Source organism: Sciurus carolinensis, chromosome 17, assembly GCF_902686445.1.
Source record: "Sciurus carolinensis chromosome 17, mSciCar1.2, whole genome shotgun sequence".
NCBI lineage: Eukaryota > Metazoa > Chordata > Mammalia > Rodentia > Sciuridae > Sciurus > Sciurus carolinensis.
In genome coordinates this window covers 7,603,514-7,622,676 of record NC_062229.1, presented here as the reverse complement: position 1 = coordinate 7,622,676, position 19,163 = coordinate 7,603,514, and the positions used below count along the sequence as shown (strand labels likewise).

The following is a 19,163-nucleotide window of genomic DNA, read 5'->3' as shown; positions in this document are numbered from 1 at the left end:
AGTCTGGTCCTAAGCTGACATGTTGAAGCTCTGGACCTAATTTTTCTTCTATAAGATGCAAGGTCTCTGGTCTGATTCCGAGATCCTTAATCCATTTTGAGTTTAGTTTCGTGCATGGTGAGAAATATGGGTGTAGTTTCATTCTGTTGCATATGGATTTCCAATTCTCCCAGCACCATTTGTTGAAGAGGCTATCTTTTCTCCATTGCATATTTTTGGCCCCTTTGTCTAGTATGAGAAAATTGTATTTATTTGGGTTTGTGTCCGTGTCCTCTATTCTGTACCATTGATCCACCTTTCTATTTTGGTAACAATACCATGCCGTTTTTGTTACTATTGCTTTGTAGTAGAGTTGAAGATCTGGTATTGCGATACCCCCTGCTTCACTCTTTCTGCCAAGGATTGCTTTAGCTATTCTGGGTTTTTTATTCTTCCAGATGAATTTCATAATTACTTGCTCTATTTCTGTAAGGTACATCACTGGGATTTTAATTGGAATTGCATTGAATCTGTATAGCACTTTTGGTAGTATGGCCATTTTGACAATATTAAATCTTCCTATCCAAGAACATGGGAGATCTTTCCATCTTCTAAGGTTTTCTTGAATTTCTTTCTTTAGTGTTCTGTAGTTCTCATTGTAGAGGTCTTTCACCTCATTTGTGAGAGTGATTCCCAAATACTTTATTTTTTTCGAAGCTATTGTGAATGGTGTAGTTTTCCTAATTTCTCTTTCTGAAGATTCATCGATTATGTATAAAAATGCCTTAGATTTATGTGCATTGATCTTATATCCCGCTACTTTACTAAATTCACTTATGAGATCTAAAAGTTTTCTGGTGGAATTTCCTGGTTCCTCTAAATATACCATCATATCATCAGCCAATAGGGATAGTTTGAGTTCTTCTTTTCCTATTCGTATCCCTTTAATTTCTTTGGTCTGTCTAATTGCTATGGCTAGAGTTTCAAGGACGATATTGAATAGAAGTGGTGAAAGAGGGCATCCCTGCCTTGTTCCAGTTTTTAGAGTGAATGCTTCCAGTTTTTCACCATTTAGAATGATATTAGCCATGGGTATAGCGTAGATGGCCTTTACAATGTTAAGGAATGTTCCTACTATCCCTATTTTTTCTAGTGTTTTGAGCATGAAGGTGTGCTGTATTTTATCAAATGCTTTTTCTGCATCTATCGAAATAATCATGTGATTCTTGACTTTAAGTTTATTGATATGGTGAATGACATTTATTGATTTCCTGATGTTGAACCAACCTTGCATCCCTGGGATGAAACCCACTTGATCATGGTGCACTATCTTTTTCATATATTTTTGTATGCGATTTGCTAAAATTTTGTTGAGAATTTTTGCGTCAATGTTCATTAAGGATATTGGTCTGAAATTTTCTTTCCTTGATGTGTCTCTGTCTGGTTTAGGAATCAAGGTAATATTGGCTTCATAGAATGAGTTTGGGAGAGTTCCCTCCTCTCTATTTTCTGGAATACTTTGAGAAGTATTGGAATGAGCTCTTCTTTAAATGTTTTGTAGAACTCGGCTGAGAACCCATCTGGTCCTGGACTTTTTTTTGTTGGAAGGCTTTTGATGACTTCTTCTATTTCATTACTTGAAATTGGTCTATTTAAATTGTGTATGTCCTCCTCGTTCAGTTTAGGCAATTCATATGTCTCTAGAAACCTGTTGATGTCTTCGAAATTTTCTATTTTGTTGGAGTATAGATTTTCAAAATAGCTTCTAATTATGTTTTGTATTTCGGTCGTGTCTGTTATGAAATTTCCTTGTTCATTCCGAATTTTAGTGATTTGGGTTTTCTCTCGTCTTCTCTTTGTTAGTGTGGCTAAAGGTTTATCAATTTTGTTTATTTTTTCGAAGAACCAACTATTTATTTTGTCAATTTTTTGTATTGTTTCTTTTGTTTCAATTTCGTTGATTTCAGCTCTCAGTTTAACTATTTCCTGTCTTCTACTTCTTTTGGTGTTGGTCTGTTCTTCTTTTTCTAGGGCTTTGAGCTGTAGTGTTAGTTCATTTATTTTTTGAATTTTACTTCTTTTATTAAATGCGCTCCATGAAATAAATCTTCCTCTAAGTACTGCTTTCATAGTGTCCCAGAGATTTTGATGTGATGTTTCTTTGTTCTCGTTTACCTCTAAGAATTTTTTAATTTCCTTCCTAATATCTTCTGTTATCCATTCATCATATAGTAGCGTATTGTTTAATCTCCAGGTGTTGGAGTAGTTTCTGTTTTTTATTCTTTCATTAATTTGTAACTTCAATCCATTATGATCTGATAGAATACAAGGTAGTGTCTCTATCTTCTTGTATTTGTTAACATTAGCTTTGTTGCATAATATATGGTCTATTTTAGAGAAGGATCCATGTGTTGCTGAAAAGAAAGTGTATTCGCTCTTGGTTGGATGGTATATTCTATAAATGTCTGTTAAGTCTAAATTATTGATTGTGTTTTTGAGATGTATGGTTTCTTTGTTCAATTTTTGTTTGGAAGATCTGTCCAGTGGTGAAAGAGGCATGTTAAAATCACCTAGTATTATTGTGTTATGGTCTATTTGGTTTCTAAAATTGAGAAGGATTTGTTTAACATACATGGATGAGCCACTGTTTGGGGCATAGATGTTTGTGATTGTTATATCTTGCTGATTTATGCTTCCCTTAAGCAGTATGAAATGTCCTTCTTTATCCCTTCTGACTAACATTGGCTTGAAGTCGACATTATCTGAAATGAGGATGGTACTCCAGCTTTTTTGCTGAGTCCATGTGCATGGTATGATTTTCCCCATCCTTTCACCTTTAGTCTATGGGTATCTCTTTCTATGAGGTGAATCTCTTGCAGGCAACATATTGTTGGATCTTTCTTTTTAATCCAATCTGCCAGTCTATGTCTTTTGATTGATGAATTCAGGCCATTATCATTCAGGGTTGTTATTGAGATATGATTTGTATTCCTGGTCATTTGGTTCATATTTAAAATTTTTGACACATCTTGGTTCCTCCTTTATTTGACAGTTCCTTTAGGATAATTCCTCCCTTTGCTGATTTGCTTCTTTGTTTTTTATGTCTTCCTCATGTAATATTTTGCTGAGAATGTTCTGTAATGCTGGCTTTCTTTTTATAAATTCTTTTAGCTTTTGTTTATCATGGAATGATTTTATTTCATCATCAAATTTGAAGGTAAGTTTTGCTGGGTACAAGATTCTTGGTTGGCATCCATTTTCTTTCAGAGCTTGAAAAATGTTGTTCCAGGCCCTTCTAGCTTTTAGTGCCTGGATTGAAAAATCTGCTGATATCCGTATTGGTTTTCCCCTGAATGTAATTTGGTTCTTTTCTCTAACAGCCTTTAAAATTCTGTCTTTATTTTGTATGTTATGTATTTTCATTATAATGTGCCTTGGTGTGGGTCTGTTGTAATTTTGTGTATTTGGAGTCCTATAAGCCTCTTGGACTTGATTTTCCATTTCATTCTTCAGATTTGGGAAATTTTCTGATATTATATCTTCAAATAGATTGTTCATTCCTTTGGTTTGCTTCTCTAAGCCTTCCTCAATCCCAATAATTCTCAAATTTGGCCTTTTCATGATATCCCATAGTTCTTTCAGATTCTGTTCATGATTTCTCACCATCTTCTCTGTTTGTTCAACTTTTTTTCGAGGTTAAATATTTTGTCTTCAATATCTGAAGTTCTGTCTTCCAGCTGTTCTATCCTATTGGTTATGCTTTCAATGGAGTTCTTAATTTGGTTTATTGTTTCCTTCATTTCAAGGAATTCTGTTTGGTTTTTTTTCAATATCTCTAACTCTTTATTGAAATGATCTTTTGCTTCCTGAATTTGCTCTGTTAACTGTCTATTGGTGCGATCGTTCAATGCCTGCATTTGCTCTTTCATCTCTTCGTTTGCTTCCCTAATCATTTTAATTATGTACATTCTGAACTCCCTTTCTGTCATTTCTTCTGCCATGCTGTCGTTGGATTTTATTGATGTAACATCTTGATTTGTTTGGGGCATTTTCTTCCCTTGTTTTCTCATATTGTTCAGGAATCAGTGGGTCATTAAGATATTGCAGATTTCCTCTATCACCTTATAATGTTCCTGAAGATTGCTAGTATATCCCCTCTTATCCTTCAGTAGCCTGAAGTCTTGGAGGAGGTTGATAATGCAGAGCTCCACGAAGAAGCTGCCTCTCTAGTGGTGGTGACCCTCAGGTGGCGTATATTCCCTGCTAGTGGGCAGAGGTGCCTCCACTTGTTGACCAATGGTCATCCAATGGGGAACTAGTCTGCGGGCTGAAGTAAGGCCTGTTTGTGCCTGTGTCTCTGGTTTTACCGTCCCTGTGGGAAAACCTCTCCCGGCTGGGAAGACTCACTGGGTGGGGACGTCTCGCTGGTCAGTTCTACTCCTAGAGGTTCCCCTCAATCTACAACTACCGCCTGGGCTAGGCTGTCTTCCTCTGCAATGATCCCAGGGGCCCGGACCTACGTCCTGGGCCTGGGAGCCTCACCCTTCATAGTCGAGTCTCCTTACGCTGCCTCTCCCAGAGAATCTGCCCGCCGCCCTGGAAACTTCGCTCCGCCCCTAGGCGTGTCTCTGTGCGGCTCTTCCAGCAAGAAGCCACATAGATCCTGGGACCCTGCTCTGCACCAATCGCCTGGCTATGCAGCCCCTCCCCTGAGCCACCACCTGGAGCACCGTACAATTGCTCTGAGACCCAGAGACCCGCCACACACCTCCTCCTCCGGACACCCGCCCGGTTTCTGACGCAGTCACTAGGAATCCAAGCAACTCACTTTGGGTCTCCTCCTCCCACCAACCACCCCTAGCCCTAGGCAGTCACTCCAAGTCCAAGTGACCTGCCCTGTTCTTCCTCCTCCTCCTCGGGGTAGCCCCCCGGGTGTTTAGGAGCGGTGGCTCCGAGACCAAGTGACTCACCACGCTCCTCCTCCAGGCAGGACACGGTGTTCAGGAGCGGTTGCTTTTAGTCCAGTCAACTCACCACTCGCCTCCTCCTCTGGCAACCACCTGTGGCTCTGATGCAGTCACTCCTAGACCAAGCGTCCCACCGCTCTCCTCCTCCAGGCAGGCCACCAGTGTTCTGGAGAAGTTGTTCTGAGTTCAAACAGCTCGCCATGCAGCTCATCCTCTGGCAACTGCCTATGGCTTTGATGCAGTCACTCCTAGGCCAAGTGTCCCACCGCGCTCCTCCTCTTCCTCCGGGCAGTCCCCCGGTTTTCAGGAGCGCTCACTCTGAGTTCAAACAGCTCACCACGCAGCTCCTCCTCTGGCAACCGCCTGTGGCTCTGATGCAGTCACTCCTAGACCAAGTGACCCACCGGGCTTCTCCTCTTTCTCCGGGCAACCCCCCGGTGTTCAGAAGCGGTCGTTCTGGGTCTAAACAGCTAGCCACGCAGCTCCTCCTCAGGCAGTCGCCCGGAGCCTCAGTGGTTGCTCGAGTCTAAGCGCTGTGCTGAGCCGCCTCGTCTACGATGATCCCAGTTGTCCGTGTTTACCGCTCCAGCGGGGGGAGGGGCGTCTCGCCGAGCAACTCTACTTCACAAATTCCCTGTGTTCCGGGGCTTCCGCCCCATCCGGGATGCCTCCCCAACGGGAGAGATTCACCCGGCGGCTTTGAGTTGGTCCCAAGTCTCTCACTATCTCCTCTTTTGAATCTTGCTTCCTTGAGCAACGTGATATGCAGCCGCCCTCTAGTCCGCCATCTTGGCCCCTACAGGTAAGTTTTATACACTAAGTGTATGACAATTGATACTATGTTATTTGAGGATATTACCTACTAAAAATACATTCTCCTTTGTTCTTGAAATATTAATACCTAAAATCTTCCCAGACTTGAGAGCCTCAGAACCTCACAAAGGGCTTATTTATGAATCATGTCTTTAGGCATCTCAAACTCAATAGTCCTTGAGTGAGATTAATGAACCTGCATTATGAACATGGTCCTCAGGCAACTCACCTATGCAGGGGCTCTGTGGGCACCAGTGGAGGAAGCTCTGCTCTGGAAGACCATGGGGGAAATGATAGGGAGTTGTCCACGAGAGTGGTGCTGAATGCTTTTCCTTGTGCCACCCTCCCCGCCTCCTGCTCCAATGACAGACTGTCATGTTCTGCTGAGATTTTATTTCCACACATGGAGAGATGACTCTCAGAAACTTTTATCTTTGTTGGAAAGTAGTGACCTTTAACACTACCTTCTTGTATTCTCTTTCACTGCATTTTCCAAAAAAAAAAAAAAAACCCTAATATCTCCCACAAAACTGGCCTCTTTCTCCACAGAAAAATTGTTTTCCTCACAAATACAACATTAAGTTTTGCATGAGAGTGTTAAATGTTCACTGGATGTACTTTGGAAAACTGGCTTAAATATGATGTCAATCACCTGAAGGATGTTATTCTACTTAATATTTTCCTCAAGGCTTCCCTCACATCCCTGTTCCTCAGGCTGTAGATAAAGGGGTTCAGCATTTGAGGGACCATAGTGTACATCATTGAAGCCACTGCAGTCTTCCTGGATGACTCAGTGACTGCAGAGCTAAAATACACACCGAAACCTATGCCATAGAACAAGAAATCGACTAAGAGATGAGACCCACAGGTGGAAAACTCTTTATGTCTTCTGCCAGGTGATGGCATTGCCAAAAGAGAAAACATGATTTAAGTATATGAGAAAATGATTCCAGACAGAGAACCACCAACCAATATGATAGAGAAAAAATAAACCAAAATGTTGTTGTTGAGGGTATCAGAACAGGCAGGCTTGATGACCTGAGCTAGTTCACAGAAGAAGTGGGGGATCTGCAGGTCAGTGCAGAAGGACAACCTCAGCACCATAGAGTGTGGAGGAGGCATCCACAGAGCTGATGCCCAGAGAGATCAGAACCAGTGTCACACAGAGGGAAGGATTCATGATGATGGTGTACATCAGTGGGTGACAAATGGCCACATAGTGGTCATAGGCCACTGCTGTGAGGAAACGGTTCTCTAAGACAAGAAAAGCCAGGACAAAGAAGACCTGGGAGAGGCAGCCTGTGTAGGAGATGCTCTGACTCTATGATTGGATGTTGGCCAGCATCTTGGGGATGGTGCTTGTGCTCAAGCAGATATCAGTAAAGGACAGGTTGGAGAGGAAGAAGTACATGGGGGTGTGGAGGTGGGTGTCAGAGTTCACAGCCAGGATGATGAGCAGGTTTCCCAGGATGGTGACCAGGTACATGGACAGGAAGAGGCTGAAGAGGAGTGACTGCAATGCTGGGTCCTCTGTCAGTTCCAGGAGCAGGAATTCTTGTGTTGTTTCTTGGTTCCATGTTAACGGTGAATCTAAAGCCAAATATGGGTGACATGACAAGAAAAGCTGTGATTCCTGGGCCCAAGCAGCAGCAGCATGACTTAGGGACTTGTGAGAAATGCTGATATATGGAACCCACAGCAGACCATCTGATAATGAGTTCCTGGATGAGGAACAACAGTGAATATTTTAGCAAACTTCTTCACATGGTAACTTTTAAAATTAAATTTTTTTTTGTTCTAATTACTTGCACATGAGAATTGCTGCTCAAGGTTCTCTCTTTTAAATGAAAGCCCAAATGAACATCCAAATCCTTCCCTCTGCTTCTCTCTCTTCTTCCTCAACTATTTCCCTGTACTCACTTATTCACCCTTGTTTTCTTTGAGAATTAACTTTCTCACACATGGTGAAAAGTTCTGAGAATGCAATAAATAGAGATGATTTTTGTTTCAGAACTATTTTATGCTGTTGAATAGAAATATATACATAAAATTCTGAAGTCCATCGCATATTTAGAGAATTTATCTCCCTATGGTGGTAGGTGGCATATGATTGAAAAAACAAAAATAAGTGAATAAGATTAAAGATAAAATTTGTGGTCTTGTAAAAATGCACAAAAAGCAACTATTTGTGCTCAGAAGACAAAGACATAAGGGATGAATAGCACTAGCATCCTATAGATCCTGTAGAACATGGATCTTCTTCAGGAGACAGAGGTAGCCATGAGAGCATTGATAATTTGGGGAAATCATTAGACTCAAACATGCTGAATTATTTTCATCCTCTTGTCCTTGTTTTGTAAGAGGCAAATTCTTTAACTGGGAGTGGAGGACCTGCAATCTATGATTCAACAAGCCCTCTGGATGGTTTTGAAATATGATTTTTTTTTCTTTGGTACCAGGGACTGAACCCAGGATGCTTAAACACTGAGCTACATTTATAGCCCTTTTTAAAATTTTTTATTTAGAGACAGGTTTTCACATAAGTTTCTTAGAGTCTTGCTAAGTTGCTGAAACTGGCTTTGAGTTAATGATCTTCCTGTCTCATCCTCTCAAGCCACTGAGATTAGAGTCATGTACCATCCTGGAAATGTAAGATGAATTTTAAGAACCCTGAAAAATAAAAATAAATAATGGGTACTGCGTCTCCAAGTGAACTTTATGATATTTTCCTCTACTGCTCTCTCCCTCTATTACTTTTCAATCATTCCTCTTTTCCTCCCCTCATTTTATTAAAATAAACATGATTGATTACCAACCCTCTTTTATGTGCAAAGAGCTGAGAAGGAAACAAATGACAAGGCACACCTTTCAAGACTGGGTTTGTGCTCATATATTCTGACATATCCGCTATATATCTGATAGCCCTGTTTATGCTTCTGCATAGCACAGAACTTACATGATTAAATGATGACTCAGACTTCATAGTTTTCCTGTGCAACTTTAATATTTTCTTCCCAACCAAAACCCCTAGTCTTTCTCTTGCTTTAAATATATGTCAATCTCTACCCATGAAATTAATGATAGCAGGTAGATGACATCCATCCATGTGGATCTGGGAAGATTAGAAAATTGTGCCTCCATAGTTGAAGGTCATAAAACTACCACCTCGTATCATAAGCCATCTCCTTTAACAGTTAATTCTAAGAAATACAGAAAACTCATTATGGGATTCTCTGTTCTATCTTAAGGGAGTTCTTCTCTTAAATTGATAGGTGGCATATCATTTTTTCAAATTCTCCTAACTGTAAAAATACATGAAATGCATAGTTAGTTAATAAAACAGATGAAAATATGCAGGATTTATTGCTATTCAGAAAATAAAATATTATAAGATGAACACACAGTTAATCAGGGTTCAAGTATGAGCATCCTTGCAGTGAAATGGTCCCTGTCCTCAAGGGAAAGATGCTATGACAGCATTACCATGTGGTGTAACACTGGTCTCACATACTCTGAATGTGTATATAGATCTCCTACCATCACTATGTATATCTTGAATATATGAAAATTTTATTAAATTTTGCTTAAATGAAACTGGAAGAAACTGTGGGGGATGTTTCATAATGAGAAATGGATAGAACAAAGTGCCCAGAACAGTGCTTCACTTATCAGACTCTCATACTGACATTTCCAGTTGGGTTCTTTATGGAATGTCATGAAATATTATTCCTTCCTCAGAAATTGGTAGTGTGTCAGGGCAGTTGAGGAAAGGGCAAAGAGAGGGAACATCCCTTCCATCATGAATGCGAATATCAGGGAAGTCTTTAATGTACCTTTGGGAATGATGGTCAGGTAGAAACAAATGAAGGGAACATGAATGATACCAATGTATTCATCTGGTATGGGCATATGATGAAATACATATGAATTAAAATGTATGAGAGAAGAAATGAAGTACATGCATGAATAACATTTTGAACATGTTTACTAAAGAACTTTAGTTAGTTGTCTTCAAGAAGAATGGCCGTTCACCTGGATATTGAAGACGGAAGATGTGTCCTCAGGAAATACAGATAGACTAAATGCATCAGAGAAGACTGGACAGAAAGTGTTTCTGGGAAGAGACTCAGCTGTTGCTCCTGGCTGGGTCTCAGCTGTTGAGTGAGGTGATCCCAAGCTGATTTCTATAATCTGAATCTCTGGGGCTCAATATCCAAAACTCCTCATTATAACAGATATTTTAGTTAGCGTTCTGATCTCGAGAGTGCATGTCCTTAAAGACCAACTCTGCAGAAGTGAGGGAATCAGGATGACTGATTCCTGACCCAAGAGGCCATGGTCACACCACTCAGTTCTCTCCATTATTTCTGCTCAACTCCATCTCACAGAGTTCGTCAACATTACATGGGGTATTCCTCGAATGAATTCAAGGTCTCTTTTAGGTCAAATTCAAAGTCATCTCTATTTAATTAATGCTTTAAGGAAACTTGGTTTAATTTTAGTTGTGACCGTGTCTTATATATGTGGGTATAAAGAATATATTTATTAATATTTGCTAAAATATTTTTTAGACATCTTTCTGTTGCTGTAACAAAAACACAAGATAAATCATTGAGATAGGAAAGTTTCATTTTTACTCATGGTTTTGGATATTTGTTTCATGGTTGTTTTGCCTGTTGTTCTGCGCCTATAATGGCTCTGTATAACATAGAAACAGTATGTGGTGGAGAAAAGTGTTTGTTTTAAATCTGGAATGTCCCCCCTACCAATGCTTCTGTGTTGAAATCACTGTTCCTGGTTCAGCAAGGTTCAGAGGTGGCATTTTAGAAATGGTTGTTTAATCACCTCATCAGTGGATACTCTATTTGATAGATTATTTGATTAATAGCTGGATGGACTATTGGGAAATAGCATCTAGTTGGAGGAAGTAAGTCACAATTGGCCTGTGCTGGAAGAGTTGATTCCCTCTTTGTCCTCGCTGTTGTCCGACCAACACAACCTGAGCACTTTTTCTCTTTCAGGCCTTTCCAGCATGAAATTTTTGCCCTGGAGTCAGCTGGCCATGTACTGAATCCCCTGACATTTTGAGGCAAAATAAATCTTCACTTCTCAAACTTGTTTTGTTCACAACAACAAAAATCTAATATACATATTGGTACTGAGAATTTGGGTCATCGCTGTGACTCTACCTGACCAGGTTGTACACAGTTTTTGGAGCTGGTTTGTGAAAAGAGTTTGTAAAAGTGTGGAGATGAAGGACAGAGAAGCTGTAGAATGTAGTTAGTAGAGCGTAATAGGCAATTGTGTGAGAGCTCAGAAGATCAGAATTTCATTAGAAATGTGAACAGCAAAGATTGTGCTCATAAGGTTTCAGATGGAAATGAGGAATCTGAAGGGAGTTGGACTGAAGTCCATTCATCTTACATTCTGTCAAAGAACTTGTCTATATTTTGCCGTCTCTGAGACTTGAGGACATGTGAGGCTAAATTTGAAAGAGTTGTACTAATTAATCAGAAAGGGGAAATTAGAAGATAGTATGGAATTCCAGCAGTTGCATAAGTATTGTTGGATGTTTTAGTCAGGTTTAATGTTAGAAAAAGAAGTAAAAGAGAACAGAAAAATTTGAAAATATTGTGGTTTGACCCAAATGCAAGTGTAAAATTGGAGCTCAGAATGTGATGTTGCTGAAGATATTACTGCCACTAGAGAAGTTAAATAGCCTCACATTCTGAAAGGTACGTTGCATCCTGACAATAGGAAAGATGCTTTAAGAGAATATCTGAATTGACCATACCCTGCTGGTTTCAGGCTTGCGGGTACAAAAATAAAACTCACTGGAAAACTCAGCTCTAAGAGGATATTGGCAGCAACCTGGTCACACAAGGCCACCGAAGAAGTTTTACCCTCAGGATTCATTTCACCAGGCATGAGAGCTGCACATGTACTCAAGTCCACTGCAGCTGTGGTCCAAAGCAGCTACTGCTCAGGCTGGTGACAATCCACATGGTGTCTTGGAGGAGACTTTGGACTTGGGCTTTTTAGTAATGTTGGAACGCTGAAGACACTGGAGTCTGTGGGAGATAACTGAATGCATTTTATATTGTGAATTGGTCATGAACATTTGGGGACAAGAGGTGGAATATAAGGTTTGGATTTAGAATGTCTTGTCCACAACCCAGTTAGTTGTGCCACGTCAGTGGGGTAGATTGAAGAAAGGCCAAAGACAGAGCATGAAAGTGGCATGAGAGACATATGATTTATTAAAGAAAGGTTGAAAGAGATCAGTGAGTGCACAAAGAAGGGATCAGTGTCAGTAGGCTGAACCAATAGCACCTTTATCTCTCAGTGTTTGCCGAGCAGTACCTCCTCTCCCTCATGGTGAATTGTGCAGAAGCAGCTGCTGGACAAGTGACACATACCATCTCCAGGGTGGCCTGAGTTCCAGCCGGGTCCCCATTTAGAGAGGGGTTTTATGTGTTAGTCTACAGAAGCAGCAATATCACTAGCATTTACTTGCTTGTGTGACCAACACTCCCAGGAGCAATGTCCTGGCATACATGCAAGAAAGCAGCTTCTCCAGATAACAGTCACTTACTCTTGTTCCCAGTAGGGATAAGAGACATCCAGAGTCCTTCAAGACAATATGTGACTATACATTCAAACATGGTATTGCTCTCCTTGTTTCTTTATCTTGTCTAGGTTTTGGGGGAGAAAAAGGGAGCATACAGGAACATGCTTTTATAGAAGTTCATTTCTTTAGATATTATGCATGCAAAAAACTCAGGCATTGACAGCCTAGACCCCAAGGCAGCCACGTATAGAGGTGGGACTTTTAAGCAATGATGGATCATGAGGGCTCTGACCTCATCTGTGCATTAGTCCAAAGGTGGATGCATCATAGCGGAGGACTCCTGGGAGGTGAGACCCACTTGGAGGAAGAAGTCCACTGGGGACCTTCCCTGGGAAGCTTGAACCTCTCCACAGCCCTTCCTCTCTTTCTGTCTGTTCCCCACCTGCCACGTGCTGAGTAACTTTCCTCTGTACATTCTTCAACCATGACGTTTCTCCTTGGAGCTTCCCAACCATGAACTGAGTCCTCTGAAACCACCATCCAGGATAAATCATTCTTTTAAGTTGTTAAGGTCAGATATTTTGTTCACAGAAACAAAAGCCTGATAATGGAGGAGAGCAGAGAGAGAGAGAGAGAGAGAGAGAGAGAGAGAGAGAGATATTGTGGAATGTGTTTCTGTTGTTCCTTTTGAGGCAAACCCCCAGGGACCCACCCACCTTCCTCTGTAGACACCTTCAAAAGGTCCTCAATCCCCAATACCACACCATGGCACCCATCACACCTTAATTGCACAGGACGTTAAGGGATAAATACCCAGAGAGAAGGACTGTAAAAGCACAGACACTCAGAGGTTTTCTCCTTACTCAATAATGGAGGTTTGCTGACTCTTACGCCTTTTTCCCTATATATTTCAATGCAAATACAAAAAAGTTCTCTTTTTAAAAGTCATTGAATGTCTGCTAAATATTTGTGAATTTCATTCTCTCTCTAGTTTTATTTATTTATTTATTTATTTATTTATTTATTGTTGGTATGTTGATATGTCCCTGCAATCTACACACTTGGGCAGATTTCAAACTTCATTTAGTAGGTGGAAATGTTTATCCATGTTAATGCTCACTATAAAATTTTAAAACTTATATAACTTTTCTAGAAAATGTTTGAAACACATACTTCAGATAGAGCACTAATTTCCAGAATATATAAAGACTCAAAAAACTCTACACCAAGAATACAAATAATCCAATCAACAAATGGGCTAAGGAAATGAACAGACAATTCACAGAAGAAGATCTACAAGCAATCAACAGATATATGACAAAAAGTTCAACAACTGTAGTAATAAGAGAAATGCAAATCAAAACTACTCTAAGATTCCATCTTACCCCAATTAGAATGGTTATTATCAAGAAAACAAGCAACAATAGTTGTTGGCGAGGATGTGGGGAAAAACGTACACTCATACATTGCTGGTGGGGTTGCAAATTAGTGCAGCCACTCTGGAAGGAGTTTGGAGATTCCTCAGAAAGCTTGGAATAGAATCACCATTTGACACAGTTATCCCACTCCTTGGTCTATACCCAAAGGACTTAACATCAGCATACTACAGAGATACAGCCACATCAATGTTCATAGCTGCTTGATTCACAATAGCGATTGTGGAACCAACCTAGGTGTCCTTCAATTGATGAATGGATAAAGAAACTGTGGTATATATATATATATATATATGTGTGTATATATATATACAATGGAATATTACTCAGCCATAAAGAATGATAAAATCATGGCATTCGCAGGTAAATGGATGAAATTGGAGAATATCATGCTAAGTGAGATAAGCCAATCTCAGAAAACCAAAGGACAAATGATCTCGCTGATAAGCGGATGATGATATATAATGGGGGGTGGAAGGGGTTAGTGTTAGGCTTAGGGTTAGGGTTAGGGTTAGGGAGGGGGCAAGAATGAGGGGGAAGGAGTGTATAGAGGGAAAAGAGGCATGGGACGGGTGGGGGGAAAGGGAAAAAATAACAGAATGAATCAAACAATATTACCCTATGTAAATTTATGATTACACAAATGGTATACCTTTACTCCATGTACAAACAGAGAAAAAACATGTATCCCATTTGTTAACAATAAAAAAAAGAACTTCAATATTTTACTTGTTAATCACTGTACCTTATACATTATTAACTCTTATTACATGAATTTATACTTTTCAAAGTAGATCATCTAGAATTTAAAGCCAGATGGCACTGTGATGTCTTTCATGGCCATCTCACCTCATTGAGACTTCAGTAAAGGAATAGTTGATAAAATGGAGAGTCAGCAATGGGATTGCAAAACGAGGTTCTATTTTCCATAAACTTCAAAGGAAATAGTAACACAGGCAAACAACATGGTGAATGGACTGAAACCAAAGTGAGGTGGGTGGGCTCTCGGGGAGAAAGAGACCCCAGAAGGTGGAGACCCAGATCTGTGAGCATGATCAGTCACACTCATTCCCTTTAGTTAGGTGAAGAAAACCTCCAGCACATGCTGTACCACACCAACTAGAACAAACCATGATCAATTTAAATTTTTCCCATCAACACATAGTATTCAACTGATTCATGGCTAGAATGCTTAACCAGAAAGGAGTATTCGAACCCCAAATATCAAACAGTTGATGTGAGATTTCATTTTAAAGGAGCTTGCTTAGGAACCTGCACATGTATTCCCAGTAACATCATATATATGATCAGAGCTCAACCTGGGCACGTTACCATCTTCTCTTCTTAGAGAAAAGGGGCATCTGCACCCTGCCTTTGGGGTGTACATAAATTTGCTGTCATCACATGAAAGTCCTTGTGTCTTGCTCTTGATGCATCTTGGAATTATTTCTACTGGCTAAAGTCAAGAACCTGCCCAGGGAGAACTGAGGTTCCATTGCCCCCTTGTGAGAGGAACTCCCTGGAACCCTGACTGCTGATTGAAGGACTCTCTAGATTTATTTCCATCAACAAGAAAGTACTTGCTCTTTGCAGGTAAGGAGGACATGTCTTAGGAGGAAATTGCCAGGGACAGAGGTAGAGCTTCATTTTATTTTCAATTTTTAAAAATTTCTTTATTGTTTATTGACATAATATTTGTACACACATATCAGATAGAGTGGGATGTTTGGGTTCTCAGATACACTGGGTGTTGTGCTACTTGGGTACTTAGCATTAGCATACATCAACTTAAACTTTCATGGCTCATGGTGAGATCATTCAAATTTCTCCTTTCTAACTGTTTTTAAGGTATATAATACTTCATTGCAAATTATGTTCACTCTATTATGCCATCAAACACCATAACTGGTTCTTCACATCAAACAGTAATGTAGCACCTGTTGCTCAACCGCCACCTCTTCCCCTTCCCTCAGCTTTGTTGAGATACTATTCTTGCCGTGTCTACCTTCTCCAAACTGCCTTTCTTTAAGTGTGTGTTAACAATAGGATCTCTGCAGTAGGCTCTGACTCTGGACATGCAAAGACTGCCAAACCTCTCAGAGTTTTCCATGAGGATTGGGAATTTACAGGGGAGTTAAAAGGCACCTGGTTATTACATATCTCATCAACTTAGCAGAATGCAGTGACAGAAAGTGCTGGCATTCTGGCTAACCAGGAGCCCTGTCACTTTGGCTCACTCTAGAAACACAAGTCCAAAGTAAATATCACAGAACAGAGGGTGTCCTACCCATGAGCATCCTCACAGTGGCCTTCATGTCCCTGTTCCTCAGGTTGTAGATAAAGGGGTTCAGCATCTGAGGGACCACAGAGTACATCATGGAAGCCACTGCAGAATTCCTGGAGGAGTCAGTCACTGCAGAGCTAATGTACACCACAAACTGTCCTGTAGAACAAAGAGACGACAGACAGGTGAGACCCACAGGTTGAAAAAGTTTTATGCTTCCCTCCTGATGACGGCATTCTCAAGACAGAGGACAAAATGTGAATGTAAGAGAAAATGATTCCAGAGAGAGGAACACCAGCAAATAAAGCAGACACCAAATACACCAGCTGTTACTGATGAGGGTATCAGAAGGGGAGAGTTTGATGACCTGAGCGAGTTCACAGAAGAAGTGGGGGATCTCTGGGTCTGTGCAGAAGGACAGGTGGAGCACCATGACAATGTGGAGAAGGGCATGCGTATGCTGAGGAGCATGGAGAGTAGATCAAGGAGCGCACAGGAACGAGGGTTAATGATGACTGTGTATCCCAGGGGGTGACAAATGGCCTCATAGAGGTCAAAGGCCATCACTGCAATTAGACAATTTTCCATGCCAACAAAAACTATGAAAAAGCAGACCTGGGAGAGCCATCCAGTGTAGGTGATGTTCTGATCCTGTCTCAGAATGTTCACCAGCATCTCGGGGACTGTGCTTGTGCTTAAGCAGATGTCATTAACAGACAGGCTGCAGAGGAAGAAGTACATAGGGTGTGGAGGTGGGAGTCAGAGCTGATGGCCAGGATTATGAGCAGGGTTCCTCAGGATGGTGACCAGGTACATGGACAGGAAAAGGCTGAAGATGAGGGGCTGCACTGCGGGGTTCTCTGTCAGTCCCAGGAGGAGGAATTCTGAAATAACTGTTTCGTTTCTAGATTTCATGTCAGTGAAGAATCTGAAGCAAAGATGCAGTGTAACTATAATAGCATGTGTGACCAGCAGTAACAGCATCATTTGGAAACAAGTTAGAAAACAAACCTGTGGACCCTTTGATCTTCATATTTCTAACTCCAGAACTTCAAGTATTTAACATTTGATTGCTAAAGGACCAAGATTCTGCTGCCTGGTTTTGATAGTCCTAGCAATTAATGCACTTACAAACCCCCTCCCCAACCTCTCTACAGAGTTCAATTGTGCTTTGTAGCAATCATCATGTTTGAGAAAGGGCTGATTTCCGCTCAGAAAGAAATGGACCCTGTCCTTGTACAGAATGAGACTATCAGCCTGAGAGCTGGGTAGCCCCAGAACAAATATATGTGTGCAGAGGGTGAGACAAAGGCCAGGAGGCTGTGATGACTGACCCTCATCATGTTTATCCCTCCCTCATTTCTTACCCTCCTCACTGCTTCCCAGGATCAAACTGGTGACACACTCAGCCTGCTTTCCCAAGCATTACCTAAGGGACTTGAGTTCATGGTTGCTTCCAGGGAAATGATTCTCATCATCTCACTGGAACATTGGAGATGGAAATCTGTCTCAGGAAGTGCAGAGAGAGCAGGTGAGTGAACACGTTCCTGTTCAGGAAGAGTCATCTCTGGGAGGAGGCTTGGGTGCTTCTTCTTGGCTGGGGCAGGGTGGCTGAGTGAGGAGGTCACAGGCTGCTTCCTATCACCTCCATTTCCCTGGGGGCTCAAATTCCTAAGCTCCTCATTAGATCAGATACTTTACTCTCATGGTGACCCCAGGAGTGCATATCCATGAAGACCAACTCTATAGCAGTGAAGGCTCAGGAGGGATGGATTCCTGACCCCTGAGGTCAAATCTACACCTTCAACTGTCTCTTTTGTTCCTGCTCATCTCCATTTCTTGTACCTGGCAAATAAAACTTCTCTAATAAATTTCAGTATTGATTTTAAGTTATAAATGAATCCATACAATCACTTATATCAAGTACACTTATTTTTATGTAGAGTAGCAAAATGCATTCTACTTATGTGGGTATAATTTTGCAATTTATCTAATTATCAACCAAGTTGATGTAAAAATACAAATATCCAATTGTGTCTTTCCAAATGTATCATTGATGTTTATTGAACCTTAATTTTTATGTGTTATATTTGCACAGAAGTTTTTCATCCCTTTGTGTGGTCAATGATGATGGCAAAAACAAATACACAGGATCGTGACTCCCTGGTTAGAACCTCATGCATATCTTTTTCAATATAGTCACAGGGTTTCCATAGCTTTGTTTCCAATGGGCTCTGTGGTTTGAAATTATGGTCCTTCATCTTAATTAGTTTTTAGTTTTAAATTTTATTTGTTCAAATTATTTTTACATGACAGTAGAATGGATTTATACATCTTGATAGACCATACATAAACGGAGTGTAATCTCTCATTTTTTCTGATTACATATTGCAGGAACACATCGGTTATGCAGTCATACATGTACATGAGGTAATAATGTCTGATCAGTAGTAAAGCAGCCCTGGCTTAAATTCTTAATACAAAAAATGGATAATACTATGCCTATTTGTCCATTGACTCAGCACATTTGAGGAGATTAGATTTTAATCAGGATGTCATTGTGAGGGTTTTATCATCTTAACCATATTTGCTTCAAAATGGATAAATAATAGGTAATATATAGAAATACATCAATGTGATTATTTTAAAAAAAGATCAAATATTCCATCAACCACAGGAACACTCACATAAAAATATGAAGCAAATTTATCCTGATTTCCAAAACAATATACTGAAATGACATAATGATTGGCCCCAAGTAGGTTCAGTGAATCTGTTTCTATAAGTGAGAAAGTATTTTGTTCTTTCTAGATAATGAGAACTTAGTGCCTTTGGAGGAGATTCATTCTCAAGTGCACATATAGTAGTTCTTTTTAGAAATTTGTTCACTTATTTTCAGATGCCCTATATTTGTGCCAATTTCTTAGTTAACAAAGTGCTGTTTTGATTCTAATATCCATTTGGCACAGATCCATTCGTCTTTCTATGCGTGACTTATTTAAATCAGTATCACTTGAGTTTACCTGTATTGATGCCAAGGACAGGATTTCATGCTTTTGATGGACGATATTGCTCTTTGTATATATGCCTCATTTTTTTCATCCATTTCTGTG

At 40.4% G+C, this 19,163-nt stretch overlaps 1 pseudogene; it reads right to left on the bottom strand.

The window, feature by feature from the left end:
- Positions 1-6,834: 6,834 nt before the first annotated feature.
- LOC124967924 (putative gustatory receptor clone PTE03) lies at positions 6,835-16,791 on the bottom strand (annotated as a pseudogene).
- Between the last annotated feature and the right edge of the window lie 2,372 nt (positions 16,792-19,163).